We start from the raw sequence: 24,185 nt of genomic DNA, 5'->3' as shown, positions 1-24,185 counted from the left end.
AATAATGCTCGCTTCGTGATTATATAAGAGACAACACATTTGGTGCGACATAAGAAATTGCGCAGAGAGGAGGAAGAGGAGGAGACAAAAGAACTTGGGAGACTCTCTTGTCGCTCCTCAGGGGTTCTGATAATTGCCGTGCTCTCCAACTGTTATTATTAAGCCGATATTTTACCGAGGGGACACACGTTCACGCATATAATTTGCGAAAGCCTCTAATTATGGGTTAGTGGGTACACACGCGGCCAGACGAGAAGCGGGGGAAGCGCGAGTTGAAAGAATGGCGTTAGACGGTGCCGAGAGAGAGAGGAAAGGGCGAGGCCACATCGTGGGCCCTGCACTCTCGATTCGCCTACGCGTTGCACCAGCCCGAGACTTTCCTTCTGTACCTTATTATTAGTCACACATCGTCACACCGGTTCCTCTTAATCGAGAAGAGAAAGAGATACCTTTACACAAATTCCAAATGCATGTGAATGCATCAGATGAACGCACATGCCATTTCGCAAATCCATCAAGATCGATTCGAGGACTATTGTCAGTTTGCTTGACTTATAAAGACGTTTAAAAAAATATTAGAAATCAATTTCTAAAGGAAAAAGGAGAGAGAGAGAGTTGGCTAAAGAAAACTTGTTTTTTCAATGCTATCAAGAATCTTCGATACAATCGACAACAATGAAGAACGATCACGTACAAACGTAGGCGGGCCGAAGTAAAGATCGAGATCGATCGCGTTGGAAAAGAAAATGAGATAAGACTTTGCTCCACTCACTCACACGACGCAGAAGACGTCGCGTCGTGTCGCCGTGACTCATTGTAGGTACGATCGACCGCGGAACTGCGGGAGCGTCTCTTGGCTTATCTGCCACCTCTATCGATCGCGGTTTTTGTTCGGGGACACGTTGCACGAATTATCATGTACGGTTATAAATGATTGTTCGAAGAGTGAGTAGGCGACCTGAGACGATGAGAGAAAGAGACAGCAAGGTTAAAGGAGGGGAAGGCGAAAGGAGAAAAAGAAGCAGAAGAAGACGAAGAAGAAGAAAAGCCGACCGAGACAGCGGTGGCGGCGGCGGCGGTGGCGGCGGCAGCGGTTACCTCGCGGCTCGTGTTTCTCATAACTTCGGAGCCCGGCAGGGCAGAAGAAGAAGAGAAGCTTTTGAGTGACGTGAGTATAATGACGCGCCTCTGCACCGAGGCACATGTATAGTATACCCGGCTCGAAAAACGTGGACGGGGTGCGAGGTGCGAGGTGCGAGGTGCGAGGTGCGAGGTGCGAGGGTCGAAGGGGAGAGGAACGAGAGGAAGCGCGGCGCGTCTTCGTACACGCCTCGGGGCTCTTCCCGCCCAGGGAGCAGGGTGGAAACCGTAAGGCGAGATAAGGAATCTGCGATTTAATCGCTTCTTACCGATCCCACCATTAGGCAACGAACGAACGGACGAACGGACGAACGGACGAACGGACGAGCGAGGTCTAAGCATTTCGCCGATCGAGCCTACGATCGATGATCCAACATACGGGTAGATCGAGGCTGTCGCGCCTAGGACTTTTCCATTTATATCTCCAAGTTCAACTAACGCATTTTCTCACGATCTGATCGAAGGGATGAAAGCGTTTATCGATACGGCGAATAATCGATCCATTGAATACGACAAAGTTGGTAATGACCGTCGCTGAGAATGTATGCCAACCGCGTTGCGAGAAGTGACAGGAAATCATTGCCGTCCACCGACCTCGTTAAATATATATTTGTCGCATCTCTTGAGGAAACCGCGAGTGTCGAGTCAACGCGAAAGCTGCAAAAAAATGTAGTTGAAGTACTTAACTACATTTTAATCTATAATCGTAGAAGTAATTTATTCGGTGGCCTATGATGTGCTTGATAAAATACTGTATAGTCGTGCGTAGAACCTCGACGGCTCGCCACCATCATCGACGTCAGGAAAGAAACGGCGTGACGGAGACGCGGTCGGCGATACATCGATGTTTGTTTTCTTGTGGGCGGGCCGAAGAGAGCTGAGCGAACGGCTGGCTCGTGGGTTAAGGCACGGGTTGCAAGTCACGAGCCAACAATAGTACAAATAATAACAAGCCCGTTGCGCGGAGGTCTCCACCGCGGTGAAATCGTTTCACTACTACGCTACCCCCGTAAGGCTCCACTCACATTGGTGATACTTGTATAAACGCGCATCCTTCCGTCTCGGTGCATTAACCCCCCCAACACATATTGTACTACGGCCAAGGGAGATTCGAAAATTTTGCGATAAACGTGTCGAGATAACTCGAGATTCTCTCCGTGTCCGGACTAAAAACGAAGAGAGAGAGAGAGAGAGAGAGAGAGAGAGAGAGAGAGAGAGAGAGAAGGAAGGAATATATATAAGACGGGCGTGGATCTTAAAAAATGCGTAACCGACAAATTTTGGTGTGCGTGCGTCTTTATCGAGCCTATCGCGTTCCCATAAGAGCCAACGCGGAGCCGCCAGCTCCACGAGGCCGTGAAACCGAGGAGCGATGCTGCCCCTGCAGCTCTTCTCGATGTTGTTGCCGCGGTTATACTGCTATCGTTCCTCTCTCGGTTGAGAGAGGCCCACCCACAACGCACGATCTCAGTCCGGACTCGCTACCGGTATTGAATCCGGCGCATTGTTTTTCTTCGGTCATGAGAGGAGGAAGATTATTTGCATCGCGCAGTCGTAGGCATCGAGTTGAGAGAAGAGCGCTCTAGACCCTCCCTGTACTCTCGAATATATCCGTTAACCGTCCGACTATTTCCTGAAATGTAAATTACTTACAAGTCTTGTTGTTAACGAAAAAAAAAAAAAATACTGAGACAAGAATTTATTTAGGAAGCAATAAATAATCCAATAATTATATTCTTACTCCAGGTCGTGAAAATAATCATGAGCGTGAAATAAGAAATCTCGATATATCGCGAAAATTTCTTAAACCAACAAGGAGAATCGAGAAAATGTATAGGCATAGAAGAAAAAAAGAAAAAAAGGATTGATAATACAGGAGGAGGAAAAGGAAGAGGGCGGGCCTCCCGCGTTGCATGTAATGGCATCTAATACGATCGTGTAGTATGGGGAAAAGGCTCTCCCCGAGAGAAAGACAGAGAGAAAAGAAGGTATAGTTTATAGTGATTACATGGGGTCAGGTCCCGGCAATAAACCATCTCATGGTGGCAATGGTTATAAGATCGGGTCTACGGTTGCGACCGTTCTTTCTCTCCTCTCGGTCTCGATGCTCGAGCGGGTGAGTCGCGCCTACGCGCGGGCGGAGCAGGAGCAAAGCGACATTGAAAAAGCAAAACGATCGGTCGACGAGAAGCGACCGGTATACGAGAGCAAAAAGCGCGTGGCTGCGCGGCCATACGACGAGATGAGAGGAAGAGGACGGAGGGGCGGTGGGCGGGGGAGGGGGAGGAAAGCAGAGAGGGACAGAGGCGCGAGAGGGGGAGGACAGAGGCCGCGACGAAAAGAAACGGAGCGAGGGGTGAGGGGGGCGGCGGGAGGCACGCGATGGGAGAAGACGGGGAGAGACGCGAAGAGGAAGGAGCCGCAACACCGGGAGCCATCCTACTGGAATTTAAATAATAATTATAGTGTTTAATATCATACGCGCGGGACCCCGGCCTCTCTTCTCGGTCATCCCCCCTCGCCGCCGCTGCAGCCGTCGCGGCCCCCCTTCGTAACTCGTCTCGCGTCTCGAGAGACTACTCTTCTTGCGGTACACGGCGACCAGAAGCCCGCCGGCTGCCGTTGGTTGGTCGGTAGATATATATACCCGGTAAGGTTCTTCTTCTCTTTCCTCGTAACGTAGACACGTGCAGCCGTATGGCGTCCACAAGCCTGACCGGCCCAGTCTGTAATAAGGCGTCCGCCAGATTGGAAACCGATCATGGTTCCCTCGGGATCCCGCCGGTATAGACGTGGCCGTACGGGACGGGCCCAAAATTTGATATTTAAATGGTATCTCGTTATACGGAGATTATCGGGGCCGCGCGCTCTGTTCGTTATTTCTAGAGAAGAATATATGGCCAGCGATTATGTATCGTTGAAGTATTCGTAGAGACCTGTGATTTAACCAATATAGCGTATTTTCCAAATGGTCTTTAGAAACATTCGCATTATAGCGCGAATTAACGCTCTATATCCATCCGAAGGATGGGACTGATAAAACAGATATTTAATATAGTGACAGTTTCTTCAATTTAAGACGTTGTATCGCAATCTTTTCATTACAGATTAAATTTATGATTTTTTTTTTTTTTTTTTAGATTATAGCTCCATGATAAAGACAATTTGTTTTAAATTATCTCTTAAATTAAAAATGATGTATTAAATTAAATTAGCGATAATCAGCTCTTAAAATTAGTTTAAAAAATTGAAGCACTCAACTCAATTATAGCCCGGCGCGCGAGAATAAAAGTCTCGCGCGCCGGGCTTTCTTCGCAAGTACAAAGTACCAATGTGTCTATGTGGCAGTTGCCGCTTCTGTCACTTGGGTACTGCAAATGCGTTAGTCGTGTTCCAGCGTCGTGTTCCCGCTGGCCACCAGGATCCCGGAAGGCGGAGCGGTTTACCGGTCGCCGCAAAACGCTACCATTATCGCTACTTGCGGACTTTAACAGTCGAGAGAGACGTCGCGCGTGCTCTCTCGCCTTCTCTCCCTCGGCGAGCCCGTTCGCGCACAATGCCGCCTGTCGTTATTGCCCTGCCACGAATGTATTAATAAAATTTATTGGTCGGCCTCCTGAGCGCGCAGCAAACGTTAATGGATTTCGAGCCACCGGTGGCCTCGCCGTCGGCAGCAAACGACAGCAACGACAGCAAATGAGCCACTCGAGATGGCTCCGGATGGTAACTCCTTCCACGCTTTAACGCGTTAAAACTTGACGGGAATGATATTACGGTACGGAAAGAACGATGTACGCGGCGAGCGTCGACCACCTTGTGCGCGTTCCTTTAAAGAAATGACTTTAGGAAGTCAATCGTGATGCACGAGCGATTCAGCGGCTCGCACATCACGAGATAGAGAAATTTCAAATTCTCTTAACTTTCGCTTAGAATGTCAAAAAAAAAAAAAAAAATTTACATTATTTCGCACAAACTTTCACAATGTTTAGTATATATTCCCTTACGCTTGTCAGGATTGTCACCTCGAACTAAATTTGAAGAGTAAGAAATCTGTGAGATTTCTATAAATAATCTTACTGCATTAGAAAGTAATTTTTTTTTTCTATGTAAATATATATATATATTTTTTTTTTAATCACAAGTAACAGCTGAAAAGAGCTACGTTTGAAAATAATTTTTAAATATGTTTCGTGGAGATGAGCGGAGAGAGATTTTATACGGGTGAGCGCGCGAATAGCAAAAACATCGATCGTCTTGCGAGACACGATCGTTAAAGGTTCGACTCTCGTACAAATAACTTACATGACGCGAGTTATTCGAATGCAAGGTGGAAGGGAGAGAACACAGGCGGTCATGACGCCGAGTGAGAAGAAGAAGAGGAAAAACAAGAAGTCGGCGAACGCTAGTACGTCAGTTTATCTTGTGGCATACGTCGACTATTAATCAACAGACCCTCCTAATCGCTTGACGAACCAATCGATAAATCAATAACTTTCATCCATCGTGCGGACGTTGAATAACCCAAATGCTATATTCCGCGTGTCTAAGAGTTAAAAAGCTGCCCCAATATTTTGCTGCGACGACGCACATCTCAGACAATAGATGTAATCTCTATTTCGAACGCTAACGTCAAAATTATCTATTTGTTTCTATACCTGTAAAGTAGGATTTAGGTGTTTTAATGTAAGCTTTCGCAACTTTCTTGTATAACGAATACTTAATATATCTTCTTCGAAAAAGAAAAAATCCAACGTGCACCTGCTCGAGGAAAGAAAGTGAGCGAGGGCGACGAAGCCCTGGAAGGGCAGCTCGTTATCCTTATTGGAGGCGGGAGAAGAGGATAACGGAAGAAACACAAGAGGAGAGATAATCCGGCTATTAGAGGTGTCCCCAGGAGATTCCGGGGGTCATAGCGTCTCGATAGATCGGGTCGGGGTCGTCGATGGACCCGCGAACCGAGGTCACTCGAGGATACGTTGGGTTTGTCACAGTGGCAGGTCTCAATTTGTCGTAACAGGCAACCAACACGTTTTTTTCGAGCTCCTTATCCTAAGACCCTACCTACCGTCGCGTCTCTTCCGAGTGTCGTACAGTTCAGTCTCCCTAACTGGACAAACTGAATCACATTGATTGACCGTCTGCTGGGCGAAAAACAGTCGCGAAGAGAATTTCTCTTGAGAATGCGCTTTTTGTCGCTCGCAAACAGAAAACTAGAAACTCTAATGGAAAAATATTGAATTAAAATGTTTGAATATCTTTAATCTCTTGTGTGCACTTTATGTGTTTATCGCGTCAAAATTTTGTCACTCGCAAACAGAAAACTAAAAGTCGCAATAGAAACATATTAAATAAAAATGTTGAAGTAGTTTTAATCTCTCTCGCACGCGCATTTCGTGTATATAGTGTGTCGAAATTTATTTAATCATTTAACAGATGTGATTGAATAAAATAAAAATAATATTAGAAATGCGATATGTTTGCGACGCAATTGAAATCGAGGAATGACACAATAACGAGAGACATATTTAAAGATCGAAGGTGAGAAACGCTCGTAATGCAAAGTATGCAACGTAATCAGAGCCGATAAAGGTAGATGCCGTAACGACATCGTAAGTTTCGTAACAGAACGGGCGGATGGGTGGCGATGGGCGAATAGCGGTAAAGTTTTGCAAGTCGATCATCGGCCCCTCTTCGAACGCTTATCGATTCGTGGGGATCTTGAATAAATTAATTATCCGACAGATTAATCGAGTTAGTTATCGGCCAATCATAACTCGATGCTTTATTAAGCGCTTCCTGCTCGCAGTCTGCCCGGATTAAAGCCAACGCTAACTCGTCGAAAGAGCGATACAAAATATTGCACGGCTCGCAACCAACCAGTCAGTATCAAATAACAAAGTAATTTCGTCATGCCTCATTGATCATCAATATGACATGCGATTGTTGAATCATTTCAAACAGACACGGCACGCTACTGATAATACACGGTAACATATCATTGAATTGAATTAAATTGACATCGTCGCAAGGATCTTTCGAATTATGTTGCTTGGGATTAAGAAAAATCCAAGAGTAAGACAAACGCTCGGATAAAATTCTTTAACTAAAATTTGTGGATTTTAGTAGAAAAAACGCGATAGAAATCGGAAATTTCGAATCCGATTTCAATCACGATGTATCCAATAAAGCACATCAAACTTTCTTCTTTTCTAAAGTCGTGACTGCGGGATTTTTCGCAGCCGGACAAGACTTCGAGGGAAGAATAACAGGAGGCGGCGGAGGGGGGGAGGGGAGGGGAGGGGGGACGCGGGGATAGCGAGAAGGGAAAAAAGGTATCGCAAAGAGAAAAACGGCAGCACGTACACCCCGGTGAGTTCGATTCCACGAGTTTAGTTGCAGGACGGGACAGGGCTGCCGCACGGTCACCGGTGATTAATGATCCAGCCAATCAGATATAGTCGCTCGGCGAGGTGGAACCGAGACGGAACGCGATCGAACGGAGACGGGACGATGAGCGAACGGCGGCGATGGAAAGGGCGCGGGGGAAACGGCCAGGAGGTACATGTACGAGAGGGGCGAAAGGGAGGTTGCGTCCCGTAGAAAGAGAGATGCCCGGTATATAAAAGTAGGAACGGGATAGAACGGAGGAAAAGAGAGCGGAGACGCGCGCACAACCGGAGGCCGAGAGCACAACCGCGGTTGATATGTTGCGCTGTCACTGCGCTGTACCTGCACCGGTGGGATGTTGCTGTTGCCCGGATTGTAATATTGTATTGTACTGTTTGTTGCCCCGGTGTGTTTCACCGACCGTCTGCGCGGTCGACAGGCTGTCCAAATAGCCGCCACCGGCTTTGAACGTAGGAACGACGTTGGACAGACGGGATGGACTGTTGGCGTTGCCGCGATATGCAATCCAACCAAGTTCTACGGTCACCGGTGTTACACCCGCTGCGGGGGCTCGCCCTCCACTTACACGTTGCATATGTTACGTTTCAGCAGCGATGTGTTCCGCGACAATGTTCTCGTGTCGCGAAGACGAAACACTTTGGCTTTCGTTGTCTCGCTGACGATGGCTAGAATGGCCGAGAAGTTACTAGCCATTCAGATTAATTTTTGATCAATGTCAAAAAAGAATTGCATATTTTTTTCAAAAAATTTGTTTTTTAATATCATCTCGGTTATTTCTCACGTGGCAATGAAAGTATAACCATATCAGAAAGATCAAGTTCGTGTATCTCATCTTCGCGACTTAGTAAGTGGCATTCCGAAGAAATTAACGAATGGTTGGCCGGTCGTTTAGCTCGAACGAGTAAGCGATATTAAATGGAAGAGACTCTGTTGCATCGCGCACGTCTTTGCCTTTTTCTTCCTCCGCTACCTTCGTTTTCAACGTCTCTCGCAGCGACGTTGCGGTCAGCAGCAACCGACGCCGGGCCTCAGCATCAGCCTCAACAGCGTATAATCTCGGTGGTTATTAATGGCGATGCTTTGGGAAACTGCTACCGGGCAGCCCGCTCACTTCCCCCTTGTAACCGCGCTCGCTATCTCTTCCCCGTGCGCGGTCCAGATCTCTTCTTCTTCTTCTTCTTCTTCTTCTTCTTCTTCTTCTTCTTCTTCTCTGTCCTGCTAGCGTTCTCCATCCATTTCACTCCTCTTCCACCCAACTCGTTCTCTTCTCCCCCGCCACTTTGCCCTGCTACAAAACTGCATTCCGAGCATCGTTAGACCTCCCCGCACCCACCGAAAGTTCGCGAGACGCGAGTCTAAGCGTGAGTCGCTTTAATTGCCTGTCTATGTCGGACGGTACCTCCTCGACGCGCGATCTCTACCGAATGTTTTCGAGAAGAAGTATGGCTTCTTTAGGAAGCGGATCCGACCTCGACTAATTACCTCGACTCTCATTTGCTTGTTTCAGACTATCCTGAAAAGCTCGTTCGTTGTGAAAACATCCTTTACAGTCGGCAATACGTTCGCGCGTGCGGTCGCTTTGTAGTTTAATGAAATATTTCTCATGCGACTTGTATAAAATAAAAAAGTTTGTATAAAAAAAAAAAATAACTAACGAAAAAGGGAAAAAATGAATAAGAAGGGCTTTTCTCGAAGATCTTTCTCCCCAAGATATTCACATTGCAAAATATAATACGTGGTATATTATGGAACCTCGTATTTCCATATTTTTATAAACTCACTAAAGCAGAAGATACTGTGTAATATTTTTCTTAAGTGGATTCGCTTACGTAATATCTTACAATTACAGTGAACGTTAATTGTTCTCAGGAAAAATGGAAGGGTTTTTTCTCCGCACACCTATGTTTTTTGAGAAGAATAATTCTGACACATTATTTTAAATGTTTAATATTATAAGTCATGTTGCATTTGTGATTTGAATTTTATGCGCATCCCCCAGTAATATAAACAAGCAAACTGCATAAATTACAAATATATTAAGTATATATTCTAAGTTTTTATTTAGAATTCTATTTTTATTTAGTATTGTATTTTTCTATAAAAAAAATTTTGTATTTAAGCGTCTCAAATTCTTTTCCGGAATATTCACTTGTGTATGTTGCAATTAGATTAGCAATCACGGGTAAGATTGTTTAATGCGATCGTAACGAAAATACCGTACGAGTTCGATTCATGGATCTCCTCCTACTCAAAGCGAAATCTATTCGTAATCGACTTTGGTAAAGGAAAGAAAGAGAGTGCAAGTCGACAAGTCAACTTGGACGATATAAAAGAGCACGGGAAGTTCATTTAACAGGCCATAAAAAGGAGTGAGAAAAAGGGAATAAAGACGCGTTCTTTCCAAATCGGCCCTTTCGCCGTTGGCAGCAGACAGTTTCGCCGAGAGAGGGTGCCAGAGGATTTGGAATTGGGTGCTAGCTAGTTGGCAGAGTATGTTAGGGCCGCAGGCTATCGGTGATCAACCTCAGGGGTCGAATCCAAAGGCTTATCTAGCCGAGAGGAAGGCTTACTAAAAGGTAGGGCGAGCCGCGAGAGTCGCTCGTGCGTAGGTCCATTCGCGGGATCAACCACAGGATCGTTCGATCTTAATCTGCCCAAACCTACGCCCACCTCCGAGATATTCTCTGAAAGGTGGAGGTTGACTGGTATTAACCGTTTCCGAGTATGGGCCACAATTCACACGGTGAGCTGGCAAAGATGGGACGCCGATTGAGTTCTTAAGAAATAAGAGGGTTGATGCGAGGAGGCGAATCTAATAATCTACTAACCGTAATATCATTACGAAGAAATTTTTTTTATCGTGCAATGATGGATAAATCATTAAAACCATATATAACAGTGTATTCTTTTTATTTTATATTTGACAAAACAATGTATATAAAATGCGAATAAAAATATAGAATTTACATTCATATATTTTACGACACATACGTTGTGTGATATGTAATATAAACAACGGAGTATTTTGCGATATATAATCTTTGTGAGGAATTTTTACAGAGATTGCGGTCGTGTAAGAGAAGTTTCTCTTAGAAGTTATTGTCGAGCCGCGTTCGTTAGATGAGTGGTTCGGAAACTGTGTGATGATTTTTGCGACGTGCGTGATCTATACAGTTGTAGTACATACTCGGCGAGACTCGCAGCTAACGCTTTCCTCTACGCACAAGAAAAGATACGCGCGTTGCACGCCGAATGACTTTCCGCTAGGCATTGTCGGTGGTCATGCGCAACTCATAAACGCGCCACCGCCGAGGTTTCTAATATCACGAACCACTAGTAGTAGCGATCGCTAGTAGCTTTCTCTTAACTGTACAATAGGCAAAAATATCAAATATCAATATCATGCTGGTGTGTATATTGTTTACTCTTCAATTTTATTACTCTATAATAATTACAAAGAATATTATAACATCTCAATTATTTCTAGATATTTAAATAATTATATTCTTTAAATATGTCGCATAATTTTAATTAAGTTTTAACAAAACGTTTGGTTTAATTAAAAGAAAAAAATCACCTTTATTCATTATTTATTTAATCCTTCCTAATATTGAATGTAAAAAATAAAATAAACCGTGACATATAAAAATTGTCAAATTTTGTAGATTCATATAATTAAATATTGCAACATTTTAAAATGTGTTTCTAAAATAGCTACTATATATATATACGTCTTCCGGATGGACTATTTCGCAGTGCGAAGTGGCTTTTGTGTTCCACAGATCGTAAAAATCAGCGCGCGCGAAAGCGCCTTGGCTTCGAAAGTGGCATTCTGCGTTACGCTCGTAGGTCAGGAGGCATTCGCACGTTGTTTTCTCGCCCAGGTGCATCCACGACCGAATGGATGTAGGGAATGCCCGCGTTTGACTCGCGGCTCCGATCATTTTCTGGTACGTACACGCGCTGATTGTTCGATACCAACGCTGATTTTCCGGCCTGCCAGTTGCGTGGATCGTCATCGACTGCGCTACCGTTGCACCAGCTTCGCGTGATTTCGCCCAACTTTTTTTTTCGCCACCCTTCGTTGACGATAATTTGCACGCGCGAAATTTACAGCGAAATATTGCCTATAGCGATCTTGGGAACATAGGGAAATAACCGATATCTTATACAGTCTTAAATGCGTGACACGAAAGAATTTTCAATTTATAATAACAATGAAAGACAAGCACACATGATTTTAATAATTATCATCATTAGAAAATATTAAAATTGTATCTGGCACTTGAACAAATAATCTTTATTTTTATTTAGTATATAAATATCTTGATTTTTCAAATATAAAAAGAAAAGACTTTTTCAACGATTTAGTTAATTAACAATTGACGGCCTTAATGTGAGTTGACGAATGGACAAGTGAGTATTTCGATCGTTTAATATCGCGCAATTTTTAGCGGTATTACGTTTGCGCAGAATCAATCCCGAAGAGCGCGACACGGCAAAAGTGGTGGATGTCGACGTCAAACATGTTGGTGGAACGTCGGCGACAGTATTTTTGCGAAAAAAAAAAAAAAACGTCAATGTGGTGATCCAGGTGCGACGGTGTTTGCGTTAGCAAACCGTTTCCCGGACGGACGGACAGGCTTCGTTGTGGCCGGGCGACACTGATTGCCAATCAATATGCCCATCTCGCTGGAGTCTAATTCGGCAACAATGTTGATCAATCAGTGCGCACACGGGCTGGCCGGCCGGCCGGGAAGCTCCCGTTCCATTTCGCTCGCGTTCCGCTCGCAATCGCGCATCCACAACAACGAACGAACGAACGAACGAACAACGAACCGCTCTGCGGCAAAGGGCCGGGAAGGGAGGGGGGAGGGAGGGAGGAAACGCACTACCTCCACTACTCTTTCTCTCTCTCTCTCTCTCTCTCTCTCTCTCTCTCTTTCGCTCTGATCATTTCCGTTTCCGGTCGTATACCGTATAAGCAGCCAAGCACGCATTTCCTTGCTATCGTCGAAGGAAATGCGAAAAATTACGCGATTGTTAAAAAGTGAAATGTCACAGATCTTTAGAATCTTTAGAATCTTTCGGAGATAAATGCTCAAGCACGCACGTTATTTGTCATCATTCAAGTTGAAATGCGAAAAAATTATGCGATTGTGAAAAATGTGGAACGGCACATACCTTTAAAATTGTTCAGAGAGAAATTTGATTTTATTTCACATTTATATTATATATATATATATTATTAAACACTCTTTATATTATTTTTAATTTTCGGGTTTCCGCTGCGAATGTCGAACATTATATCAAAAGCAAAACAATGCAGTAACAAAGATACGTTGTTTTCCGCATTATTGATGAACGTGTAAATAAGCCCGTTACATAGTTAATTTATTATTGTCGCGGTACGACGACAAGATAAGGAATTAAGGGCCGATTCAAAGGCAATCGTTACGAATGCCGGAGTATGTTGATGCACGGTTGTTCCCTCGACAATGCACATGTCGGCGACACGCAACAAAACATATTGATACGCATGGGACCGCGTTCGCGCACTTGATGCAGTCGCGCCGTTGATTGCATTTCTGTTTGTGCGTTTCGCGCGTTTCCAGCAAACGAACAGCGCTACTCCGGGATATGGGAACGAAAATTCCAACGATCATACGTGTCACATCGCTGCCAAGTCGATTAAGCTACTGAGAATAAAGGTATAGGACGCGAATAATGCGTCCTATACCTTTCTGCCGATCTTCTCGGAATAGAAGCGAGCGACATGAAGAAGTAAGTATATCTGTTCACACGCATGTCTAAAGCACACATGCTCCTGTAATATTCCTGTTATTATCCGAACTGTCAATTACCAATGGAAAAAGCAAGTAATTAGTCGACATGCTTACATCTCTTTATCCGACGTGACACTTTAATTGCGACACAACACGCGGCCCTGCGACGTGGGTTTAAGAGGCCACGATAAAATCAACTTCCACCGATATTAAACTCGGCGTTGCCGAGAAAGAGAGAGAGAGAGAGAGAGAGAGAGAGAGAGAGAAAGACGATTAATTAATTTTCAGCTTTAATTAATTGGCCTTCCGAGTAACATGTCGATCTACTCGCTCGCTCCGAGTCAGCTGATCGACGCGTCCGAAACGTCCGTCGGTGATCTTTCTCCCGATACGTCACGATCGATCGGTCGAAAGAAAACGGTCCCTAGGACGTAGACAAATGCTGCTCTTCCGCCGTTACCGCGAAGGGTCAGCGAGCTAACCCGATATAAGCGAGCGCGTATCCGCGGACCGGCCGCGGAGAAGATGTATGCGGACCGGAAGGCACCTAACCCGGAAACCATTACTGCCCCTCTAATTTCTTTACGATCACGATGCCATTGGTCACGCTTCCACTACGTCGTGGTTTACGGTCAAACCGCGGGGGAGATCTATCGTAGCGATTTTTTTCTTCTCTAACCCCCTGCACCCCCCGCTCTTGCCCACAAATTGAGACCTTCCCTCAAATATTTCGGTCTTTGTAAGATCATTTTCCGACCGTAATCGTCCAACGGCATCATTTTTGCGACAGATTCCATCGGTCGTAACGGCAGTCTAAGAATCACGTCGCGGGTTATGAAAAAAAGACCTTCGGAAACAACAATAGCTAACAGAAGATAACGCGATGTTCAACGGAAGTCGAAAGGGCAGGGCACGTCAATGAAAGAAAAGGCAAAGAACATGCGTGAAAATAAACGACGGAAGGAGAGAGAGAGAGATGTGACTAGAGACAACGAAAACTGGTGTGTGGAGATAACTGATGCGGTTCGTCGGTAGTACTGGTAGGATAGCACCGAGTAGCTCGGGGCACAATGAGCCTATCAGATTATATTTCTATTTTCGACACGCGGTCTATCGCGCAATCCCATCTCTCCGAGGCGGCTACCGCGACGCTGTAGTGCGCCATATACATACGTCGATACACACAATACGTACGAGAATACGCATACGCGCGAGATCGTCGCGGAACACGAACAGCGTGTACAACGCACGGCACGGCACGGCACGGCACGGCACGCCACATCACGCCATGGCACGCCGGTTTCGTAGGCTCGCTTCATCTTACGTTGCCCGCAGGGCTCCTGCAGATGCTGACTCGCAGACGCTGCCACCGCTGCCGTTCGCCGCCTCTATCGAGAGTACACGCACGTGCGTGTAGCGTATCGCGTCGCTTTCAAGTCGAAACTTGAAGCGATGAGTTGGTTGCTCGATAGGGTATCTGGTCTTGCGCGATTGATTGACAAAGCACTCAAGTCGGTATCGATTGTTATTTCATCAATGAGAAAAAAAAAATCTTTCAAAAGAATTTGACATGTCTGTAAATCCTAGAATCTACCTCTCGTTCTAGATAGCGCGCGCGATAACAATCTAATTCGTGATCGAATCCATTCATCCTATTCATTCCAGGTGTCTGTAACTTAACGATACGTTCGGCAAAGTTAAATAGAAGAACGCGCAGCTCGTCGGCTAATGAATGTGAGCGAAATCGCCGCTGTTGATAGTTAATAACGGGAAGCGCGGGGGACGCGAGAGGTAGCGTTTCGATAAAAGTAGTAATCACGGATGACGCCCGGTTGTTGGTTGATTCGTTCGTTCAGAGGGAACGCGTGCCCCGCAGCCACGCGAGATATTCTCCTTGGTATGCGGCCGGTCCTGAGACCATGCTCCGATTCGAAGGAAGGCGCTGGTCGTGCCGATCGCGCCGGTTTCTCGAGCTCCGCTGATAGCTTCCGGCTACCATGGGCCGCGCGACTCTCCCCGGGTCTTCCGAAACCGGGGGGATGAGCCGGGAGGGCCCCGCCGCGATAGCCGAAGCCCCCTCCCCCCCCCCCCCGATCGAAGGGGCTTTTAAAGCGGTAGTAGCGAGCTCCCTTCGTTCTTCGCGCTCGTCGTCCGCGCGAATCACTACGTTCCGAATCGCGAGGATAATGACCACGCCGTTGGTCGCGTACACGCGTGTGTGCGTGATATAGGTATGGCGGCAGACAGAGACGGGTAATGACGCGGTGAGTTTGGGAAGAAGAGAGACGGAGAGTACTCGAACCGCTTTCTTTCCTTCGGGCGGTGCAGCTTCTCCCGCAACGTGTACTACTACGCCTCTCTCATCTCTCGTCTCCCTCTCTATATCCTCTGCAATGTTCTTACCTCTTCTTCTCTTCGTTCTTCTTCTTCTCCCGCGGCTGCGGCTTGCCGCTGCTGCTGTTGCTGCTGTTGCTTCTGCCTCTTCTCGCACGGGTAACTTGTTTTCGCAGAGATCGCATACTTTGCGACGACAATGTTGTCAACGCGACATATATATCGATTATCAAACTAAATAAATCTTTCCGAATGAAGTAAATAGTAAAACTCACGAGAAACGGACGTTTGAGCAATTAAAATTATCATGATTACATAAGCTTTATCATCGGTACTCTGGATATTTTACAATTTATATGAAATATTTATAGCTTTTATTTTTTTATACGAGTATACGTAAAATATATTATATATGTAATAAACGTAATAAAAATATTTTGTTGTATTTTTAATTTAATTTTTGGAGAGAGAAATTGATATTGCTCGATATGCAAATTAAAAAATTCCTTGCAACGTGATAAAATAAGTTTCGCGATTTCTGATATGCATACGGCTGCCATGATTGCATTTAGGGGGCGACTTTCCAGGAACGATTAATCTCGGGAACGGGAGGCAAATTTCACGTTTGACAATTTCGAAACTACGGCGACTCTCCCATCGAGACGAGGAGATTCTCGGAAGATGATCGCAAAGAGAAAATGTCAAGACAAGACGTTGGCTGAAACACCTCGAGGTGTTCCTGGTCAACATGATGGAAAGGACGTGCGACTTGGCAGATGGCTCCTGTGCGCGACGAGGCGGAGGGGGCTGTCGTGCACCGCGGCATGACGTCCGAAAAGCAAAAGAACTCGCCCTATACGAACGAGAGGGAAGAAGCGGAAAAGCACGGCAGTTATCACGACACTTCGCGCCGCGGATGCGGCCGATATGCCTGCGCGCGGCCGACGCGTGTGTGTACGCACGACACTGTAAAATTACCGCGTCAAAAACAATTACGTTACAGCCCAACAGTTCGCGTAACCCGACCACGGGACAATGAAGATAACCGCAAACCATCACCGAGCCAACTAGCCAACCGTCGTCGTCGTCGTCGTCGTCGTCGTCGTCGCCGGCGAAATTCGCCTCGCGCGCGCGTTTTTTTTCCATCATATCTGACTTCCGCGTGACAGGTCGAGGTCGAGGTCGAGAAATTAACTCGCGAAATAATCGTGCGCACCCTCCTCCTTCCTAATATTCCGCGCTTTTCTTTTTTGCATTTCATTCAACTAATTTCGAAAATTATTAGTGCAGACACATGGGCTTGAAACAGCCCCCCGAGGCAACGACGACGATTCCGATTTTAACCACCATACGAACGATTTATCGATAATGAAACGTTGCCGCAAAATGATCGCTTGTTTATTACTTCCTTTAGACATTAGCATTCTAGAGAGATCTTCGTTTTACTTTGATGAAGAGCTATTTCTATTTAATGTAATCTCCCTTTGCTTTACGCGATACATCTATACAAGCACAACTGAAACGTTAGCACACGAATTCTAAATAATCGAATATGAAATGATTTTTATAACAATTTTTCTTTTAAAACCCGTGCGTCTCGTCAAGTTGTGGCACAAATTATTAATTTCTATTCGTCATCGATGTTCGCGAACACCAGTCGGCCGCCTGATATTATCAACGATGTCGGCTCAACTCATGGGGTGGAATTGAGGGGGCGGGGGTCGAACCGCGGTGGCGCGGCATTGTCGAGTGGAAAGGGGTCCAATCAATCAGCCGCAAATCAGTATGCACGGCACGTTCGCCTAATGCCGCCACTCTTTCATCATATTCATTTGATCGCGACCCCCTCAGCCTGTGCACGCAATCGTTAATGGCGCTGTTTAAAGATCGCAACCGATCGATGTCGAAACCTCGCGCGCGTCCGTGAAAAAAAGATATGTGTACGTCTAGATTCAAATAAAAAGACTTTCTCTTCAGATAATATTACGTCAATGTGCCATTGCGTCATAAAATGCACGATGAATAAACTTGCAGAATATTTGTAAATTCAAACATTGAAATACTTTATATACTTAATGAATCGAGTTTCTGTAGATAAATCATATTTTATTTTATTTCTTATGTATTTCTCTTATATTCTCTCCTCTCTCTTTATGCGATATTATATAATACAATAATGGTAACTATAAAATATTGTAAATATTAATCGCTTTGAAATGTCATTTTTGTAAAAATATTACGATTCCACCGAGGTGCCTGAAAATAAATCGCTCATCGAGTTGAAGATACGTTTCGAGTAACCGTAAACCGTGCACGTTCGAGAGAATCTCGTAATTGACGAAGGTGGAATCGCGTTTTCCCGGGAAGGTTTGTAACCGCGGTTACACATCGATAATGATATATGGTCTCTTGCTACCCGTGTTTTCGTAGCTTCGCAAAACAGCCAGCTGCCATTCGTAAAGCGTTAAACAGATTACGGACAGCGGACGGTGCGTTGCCACGAGGCAAATACGTCTTTGGCTCTCCGACTGGCGTGAGATCGAGATGGCAGGAGGCAGAGAACCGGGCAAATACATAATCCGGATTATCGTGGGATCCGCTTACCTTACCGGACACTTGCGCGGTAGAACGATACGGCGCCGATACCGGTGCTGACTCTTCACCCCCTTCCTGCTCCCTAGTTGCCTGGCCCTGGCCCTGCCCTCGCCAGCCCCCTTTCCCCCTGACCGTTCTCTCTGACCGCACTTCTACGTCTCGCAACACTTTTAAGAGGATTGCTCTGTAAGCCGTAATATTTTTAACGAGGCCGAGTTTCCTTGACGTGCCCGACCCAGCGTGTTCGTGACAAAAACGCAATCTGTCGAAGGTTAGCTGACATTATTCGACAGAAAAGGGAGAAAAGTCTTTTTTAAGAAAATAGACTTCTTATACATATTTGAAAATTAATTTTATGTACTCGTTGTCTCGAATTTTGTTTTAATTCGTAATTTAATTCTACAAACAACTACGTCCTGATCGTCGACGAAACATTGCAGCTTCCTGCATCAAGTTGATTCATCGAGGCGTAAGTCGCAGGAAGCAGATATAAAATAAGCAAAGATAGACAGCGGATGAAAGAGAAAAGGAGCGGAGGATATCCAATTTAAGCCGAGCCCACAGCGCAAAAATGCTTCCGAAGGCTCCGGCTTGGTTCATTAAATGAAACCCAATAGCGGTTGTTTGCGTTGCCAGACAGCGAATCCGTCGCAAATTGAATGCCATATTGTATAGGGTCCGCCCATGCGTTTTTCTATATACCGTACGCGGCGTAGTTTTACGAAATCGACGCGAATGGCGGCTAACGTTTACATTGTTGTTTATCGTTAATTTAAAAATTCTGGGGTGCGTAAAAACGACAGAATATCGTAATGAAATACAATTTATACTCTATTATTCTCCATTATTTATACATAGTGAGTTAAATATAGTATAAAAGTTTTGTGCCAGATAGAGAGAACAACATTTTTGCACGCTCGTTATTTACTAGTTGATAGCGCAACAACCCTGCGTCAAAGAATATTTTCCGACACTTTGGAACGAATGGACGACAGCTATCGCGACGATATGGAGCGTAGTTAAAACACAATTACCGCGTCGCCCCTCCACATCCACCCTACGACAGACCGCGGGCGTACCGCGCTGTCAAAATAGATAACGTTCGGAGTAAGTCACCCCGAAGTTAAAACCCATCGTTGCAACGGGCGGTGTAGGACTATTCACTTTGGGTTAACGTCGACAAAGGGTGTACAGGAGGATAGGAAGAGAGGGCGGAGGGGGAAAGCGGAGGGGGAGTGAGGAGGGGGATTGCGTTACGACGGGACCGTGATACGCTCCGCGTGCACGTTTTGTTGCTTGCGACGAAGTTAGGGGTTGATATTGCGCGTCGTTGGGGTTGCCGGTGTGACGTCACGCGGCTGATTAACATAAACGGACCGGCGTTCGTTGACAGAAGCGTTATCTTTTACTGCCCGTAACTGCTTTCCTGCATAAACGGACATCAATTAAGCGATAATATATCAGCCGACGAAGTTTGAAATTTTGTTTCGTTATCGATTTGTGATAGTTTAGAATAAACGACGATTGTTTAGCGAGAAACCACGTTCTGTGTCATCGATCCGCGATAGCTTATGAGGAATTTTGGTCGAAGGGATTAGTCTTCACGCGCATGGGGGTTGACGCGCACACATCAACCCTTTTATTACGGGACCGGATGACTATAACTATCTAACGTGACATTAACGGGACCTCGCTTGGCTTCGAAATTATTGTTATTATTCTATAAATGGAGATATCGGAGAGGGAGACTTAGATTATGGAACGTTGCCCGCATATCTATTAGGACAGTGTACCTCTGATTTTATTCACTGTGTATAGATTTTACTTACTTTAACGTACTTGCGTTATTGGCTTTCAGACTTACAAAATATTTTGCCTTTACAATAAGTATTTTGTTGTCATGCAATCAAGGTTTAATGTTTTTTTTTTTTTTTAGAATTATGTACTATCGTATGAATACGTAGTTTTTCTAAAATTTTCATAAAAATACATAGCATTAAGAATTTTTAACGAACCATTATCTGTATTATTCCTCGCCGGTGTTGGAATTCGCCATTATTACTTCCTTATGGAACTTTAACGACACTTGAAAATAACAATCGAACTTTACAACTGCGTTTTATTATCTCATCTACGAGTGAGAAAATTCTCAATCTCGATTTATAGTTTAAGACCGCGCGAGAGCTGTATTATATCAGTTTAAGTCTCATCTAACAAAAATTATTTTAAAATTATTTTCAAAAAAGATAGAAGGATATTATATGAAGCAGAGAGTGTGAAATAAAGTTTCCGTTACAATCGATTGCCTATCTAGTCGTAATGTATATAATCAGCTTTCAGAGATAGATAATATAGAATAGAGATGTAAGAAAAGAGGAAGAAGGACAGCAAGAAGTATAACCCCGTTGGTGGGAGGAAAGACGATCGTCGGGGAAACTTTATCTCATTCATACTTTTGCATTTGAAAGCAGTAATTTATGCACGCGGCGAAGTGAGACGGAATGCACCGTGGAAATGCAAGCAGGAGAGCGAGAGAGAGAGAAGAGATGGCAAGAGAGTGCAACAGCAACGGAGCGTGCGTGTCGGCGTGCGCGAGAAAGAGACACGAACGTCGCCATTATAATAGATATGTTAGCATGCAAACGCTGTCTTTTATACGTTTGCCAGTCTGCGGTAGTGGTGGCGATCTTCCAGGGCTGTGCGCCTTCTCTTGTCGTACCCGAATCCCCAGAGTTCTTTCTACATTATAAGCTTTGGCAATGCGCGCGTCATTGGCCACAACACGTCTTACCTCTAGTCATTTCTTTCTTTCTTACAAACATTATCGAATTAAAAACGACAAAAATGCATGCTATAAATACACAACAGAAAGATCGTATATTATACAGATGCCTAATTCAGACTGCGAATTGAGAGATAAAATCCCATCTCTCATTACAGAGCGCAAGATAGTTGAGATATAATTTGACATTTGTCAAAACTCGGAACTAGTTTGTCAGATTTGAAGCTCTCACGTATCGATATTGACACGATATCATCTACATCCCCTTGAAAGATATGTCGACCCAATCGTTGAAAATGCAACGCGGTTGTCGTCTCGAGGTATCGAGGTTTGCCCCATAGTAGGCCCATAAAAAAGGCGGCATTCCAATAAACCGATCGTTGATACATCCCTGGGGCCTCGCGAGCAAAAGTGTAGTGGCGGCACGAGAGGGGCGGCAAAGCACGGTTCGCCGGATAAGGGGAGTGGTGAGAGGACAACGCGGTAGCGACTGCGGCGGTGGGCGAGCGGGGGCGACAGGGCCCGGCGAGAGGCAGCGGGGGAAACGCACGGGTTCCCCGAGGGGACGGGGGGAGGGGACGGCGGTGGCAGGGGTGTATCTACTTACCATACTCCCAGTATACCAAAGTCCCGCGGTCGACGCGGCAGATAGTCGCTGGCAAAGCAGGCATCTCGGCAGCAGCCGCGAAAGCACCAGGAGAGGGGGTTGAAAAATAAAAAGAGAGCCGGAAGCGAGAAGAGAAAGGGAGACGAGATAGAAATAGAAACGAGATAGAGAAGAGGTAGATGTAAAAAGAGAGAAAGAGAAGTCGCAAAACGAAGAAAATTCGCTACACGTGTTCGCCATTCGCCTTTTCCCAGTGAACACAGAAGAAAGAAGCAACAAAAAAGCAGAGATTCAGGGAAGAGGAGATACCGCGAATCGAGTCGATGGAGATAAAATGGTCGAACGTAACGAAAGAAAGTGATTGGATGCATCGCGTGTGACAGCATGTCGTTGCGTGTTTCGTGTGGTTCCGGTCACATGGATCACGTGGTAATCGCTGCCCCTTCCTCTCCTGACCACAGGGGTTCCTCCGACAGGCGGTGGGGATGTCAACCATGATTGCGAGAGATGTAAAAAAAAATGAGGACAGTTCGCTAACAAGATGAAAGCAGACAGTAAGGATGAAAAGAAGGAAGAAGAAAACATTGTTCAACAACGATTATGATCACGTGGGGTGAGTATATATACGTGATATTACATGTCAATAATTTTGCTGCAATAATTTCTATCAAATAAAAATCTATTCTATTGCAAAAAAGATTATTAAATATTATCCTATGATAAAACACATTATATCGTTGCTTCATATTATTTACGGAAAAGAATGTTATTTATGCGGAAATTTTAGAAAACTTAAAAGTTATTAATTCCGTCTATATATCTAGAAATAATCTCACGAAGAAAAATGAAAAATAAAACTGTGAGAGACAATTCTTTATTACGCGGGATAGATTAATGATACCGTAGATTATATTCTACGACAGACAATACGCGGCGCGTCCTCTTCTTTGCCGCAAGACGTCGACTTAAATCGTCGTTTGGCAATGCCTTCGAGGCTCCACCAACCCACTTTAAATCGTATACTTGGCACATGAGCTAATTGGTCGTATCTCGCGTTAGTCGGCGTGTTTTATCGCGCCATTCGTAACCGGTTGAAAAGCATTCGCCGACATTCACCCATTCCAACGAGCAATTTAACGAAACGCGAAATGGGTAACGCGATCGTCGATGCCCAATTTTTCATTCGCGGTTCTCACGTGGCGACCACGTGTTGACTTGGCACCCATCTTACGATCGCAAAAATCCTCGTTCGTTTTTTCCTAGACAATTGATCAAATCATGAATCATTGCACAAAAAAACATATATCAAAACATTATACAATTTAAAAATGAATTAATTAAATTAATTGAAAATCGAATAAAAAAAAGACCTCTATAAAAATTTTGAACTGGAAATTTAAATTTTGATAATTGATATTTCGATAGAGAAGTCTTGCAAAATTTGTGTATAAAAATAATTTTATAGTCAAGACTTTTGTTATAAGATTTATTTTACAAGTAATTCTTTAATATAATCTTCCTTGTTATGATATTTGAGTAATAAAAACACACATTTTTTTCGACTCTTAGTTCTTTTTATTGACGTTTATTGTCAGATACATTAAACACACGTTCTCGTAGAACGACAGGATTTCGTAAGCCTGTCGCTTCTATTTCTATCCTACAAGCCGGACATGAAATTGAATTCGTACCGTGAATAACGACTAACAAACCGCAGTTATATCATAAAAAGCAATGCAGCGGGATGTGAATTAATTCTGGCTCCGCACCCCACAGGCTATCCCAGAGTCCTTTGCCGCTCTTCGTCTCTCCTCACGCGTGCATGCGATGTCTCTCGTTTCCTCCGTCGCGGTACTTCTCTCCTCCAACTTGAAACCCAAAATTCAATAAAGGCGAACGAGTACGAGGTCTCCCCCTTGACCCCCTTGCAGCTTTCCGTATGGGGTAGTGGTGGCTAGGGGGTTAGGAGTGCCGGAGTCATCGCGAGGACCCAGAGGGAGAGATGAAGGCTCGGTGCATACATTAGCGGGAGCAACGTGCGGAGATATTGTCTGAACAAAGGGATCGGCCCGTACCTATCGAAAAGACGATTAAGCGAGGATAAAGTTAACTTTGCCTTGGGCATTTCTGTTGAAAATTTCTCTGAGAAAAGACTCGTATATTGTGATTTCCGGCGATATCATGATTTCGTGTTGCTTCGACAAAATCAGGTTAATCGATTCAAAAAAATTATATAATAATTTTATACAATTGGGGATTGTGTAATAATCGCTAGTTGTGAAAGATTCTATGCTAATTGAAACGCAAAAGGCACTTCGCTATACAAATTGAATTCTTTAAAAGTTATTTAGTTCTTTAAAATATGTTTCAATAAAATCAGATATTACAACCCATGGTTTGCAGCTGAATTTAAAAGAACAGAAAGATTACGTTATTCGTGATGCGTTATGTGATCTTGCAAACTTGACACCACATCCAAGGCAGCGAAGGTAGAAAAACGGGCCGCGCGAGACGGAGAGAAGTAGAACGATAG

General features: G+C 44.7%; 1 protein-coding gene across 23 annotated transcripts in view; it reads left to right on the top strand.

Annotated features, from left to right (window-relative positions):
• Positions 1 to 24,185, top strand: part of LOC140675363 (uncharacterized) — a 202,060-nt gene that overhangs the window by 36,096 nt on the left and 141,779 nt on the right. For 3 of the 23 annotated variants that reach the window (XR_012048379.1, XR_012048378.1, XR_012048380.1), the window contains exon 1: positions 21,540 to 22,265. The exons of 14 other annotated variants lie outside the window; for them this stretch is intronic. The gene's annotated coding sequence lies outside the window, so the exon portion shown is untranslated. Of the gene's footprint in view, positions 1 to 699; positions 1,169 to 21,520; positions 22,266 to 23,428; positions 23,592 to 24,185 lie in introns of those variants that run through there. 6 more of the 23 variants (XR_012048383.1, XR_012048382.1, XR_012048376.1 and 3 more) reach the window with 6 other exon arrangements.

This window comes from Anoplolepis gracilipes, chromosome 17 (assembly GCF_047496725.1).
Source record: "Anoplolepis gracilipes chromosome 17, ASM4749672v1, whole genome shotgun sequence".
Classification (NCBI taxonomy): domain Eukaryota; kingdom Metazoa; phylum Arthropoda; class Insecta; order Hymenoptera; family Formicidae; genus Anoplolepis; species Anoplolepis gracilipes.
This window is presented reverse-complemented; position numbering and strand designations above follow the sequence as displayed.